This window comes from Nicotiana attenuata, chromosome 7 (genome assembly GCF_001879085.1).
Source record: "Nicotiana attenuata strain UT chromosome 7, NIATTr2, whole genome shotgun sequence".
NCBI classification, from domain to species: Eukaryota; Viridiplantae; Streptophyta; class Magnoliopsida; order Solanales; family Solanaceae; genus Nicotiana; species Nicotiana attenuata.
Window position 1 is genome coordinate 61,926,952 of NC_031995.1, and position 2,459 is coordinate 61,929,410.

The following is a 2,459-nucleotide window of genomic DNA, read 5'->3' on the forward strand; positions in this document are numbered from 1 at the left end:
AGATTGAATATGAGCCGGGCGGGTTTTTTAATTGGGTCAGGGGTCGGGTAATTTAGGAATTGGGCTGGTCCGATTTGGGGACTGAAATTGGGCCAATTTGAGGTTAAAATTGAAAGGTAAAAAAGGCTGTAATTGAAATAGAAATGGGCTAAATGTTAAATAGCCAATTTTCCCCTTTTATTTTATAAAAATAGCAATAATGATTTTAAAAGTAAATTTAAAACACTGAGCCAACAAATACTATGTAAATATTAATCTAAAAATACTGGAACTAACTTTACAATTATAAAATGCTATTAATCTTAATGTAGGCTATAATTGCAGTTATATGCAATTTAGTCTTTTAAATACCAAAAGGGTGGCATTATACCTGGACAAATAAACAAGGAACTGGGAGTAGAGTGTATAGCAAGATAGACTGGGCACTAGGAAATTATCAGTGGATTCAACAATATGGGCATGTGGAAGCAGATTATATGAATCCATCTGTATCTGACCATTCCCTTATTCTTATAAAGTGTGGCAGCCAGAAACTACTACATCCTAAACCTTTCAGATTATACACAAATGTTATGGACCATCCACAGTTTCAAAATAGAGTTCAGCAAACATGGCAAAAGAAGTATGAAGGAGTATCTATGCAGAAGATATGGTGCAAACTAAAGAGTCTAAAAGAGCAGCTTAAGGAGATTAATGCTTATATGGCTTACCTACAAACAGAAACTTGATCAGGCAAGAGAGAGATTGGATATTGTGCAAAACCGAGATGAAGCAGAATCCCTTGGCACAGTCACTTATAAATGAAGAGAAAGAAGCAAGAGGTGAAATAGNAGTCTTTTAAATACCAAATAAATTTGTAAAAATATGCAAAAATCACCTTAATTATATTTTGGTGCAAATATGAGAATAAAAAATTAATTATTCACCAAAATGATAATCTTGGGAGTAATTATTGGATTTTGTACTGATAAAATAGACAATAAATTGGTTTTAAAATCTTTAAAAATTAGGAAAAAATACCAAAACTCTTGGGCATACTATATATGCATGTACATGCTATTTTGAAAGTATTTTGTATCTAAAATACATACGAAAAAATTGGGTATCAACAGCTGCCCCTTTTTACCTGGGAAGGATGAAAGAGTTATCGAGTAAAGATATGATGGCCAATTTTGACCGAACGAACGATTTGAAGAATTTTGACCGAGCTCGGGTTCCTGAGCCGCCTACATATACTTGGTTTTACAGGAATCAGGCCGTATGTAGTGCAGGACCTGTCGGCGGAACATGCCGATGGAGATTTTTCCGAGATATTTGGATCGGGGTAGCATTGCTATCAATTTAAAAAGGCTGCGGAAACTGGAGCGGGATCGCTCCTGCTGAAACGGCCGTTGCTAGCCGGTTTACCTGCAAATAAAACACGAGAGCATATGTTGTGCATAAATTTAAACATGATGCAAGTTCCCGTTGGACCATGAATGCTGTCTTTGGACGGTTAGGATGACGTCCTCGGACTATGGCGTCCTGGGCCATGAAACACATAATAAAGGATTCGCAGGCTATGAAATGATGCTCTCGGGCTATGAGAATGATGCCTTCGAACCATGATGCCTTTGAATAATGCGATGCAGAGATAAAAGTGGGGTCCTCAGGCCATGGCATGATGTTCTTGGGCTATGAAAATGGTGCCTCTGAACGATGACGCCTTCGGATGATTTTGGCAATCTTTCATCCCATGAAATGCAGGATTTGACGATCTTTCAGCCGATGCAAGTTTTAATAAAATGGCGATATTTCAGCCGATGTAAAGTGTAAATATAAATGGCGATCTTTCAGCCGTTGCAAGACTTAAATAAGGTGGCGATATTTCAGCTGATGTAAAGTGTAAATATAAGTGGCGATCTTTCAGCCAATGCAAGATTAAAATGAAGTGGCGATGTTTCAGCTAATGCAAGATTTAAACGAAGTGGCGATATTTCAGTCGTGCAAATGGAGACAGAGCTTAGTCTCGGAAGGCGGGATAGTAGCCTTATGCAATGCAAAGAGATGCAAATGGAGGTAGAGCTTAACCTCGGAAGGCAGAATAATAGCCTTGTGCAATGCAGAGAAATGCAAATGGAGGTAGAGCTTAACCTCGAAAGGCAGAATAGTAGCCTTATGCAATTATGGAGACAGAGCTTAGTCTCGAAAGGCAGAATAGTAGCCTTATGCAACGCAGAGAAATGAAAATGGAGGTAGAGCTTAACCTCGGAAGGCAGAATAGTAGCCTTATGCAACGCAGAGAAATGAAAATGGAGGTAGAGCTTAACCTCGGAAGGCAGAATAGTAGCCTTATGCAATGCAGAGAAATGCAAATGGAGGTAGATCTTAGCATCGGAAGGCATAATAATAGCCTTGTGCAACGCAAGAAATGCAAATGGAGGTAGAGTTTAACTTTGGAAGGCAGAATAGCAGCCTTA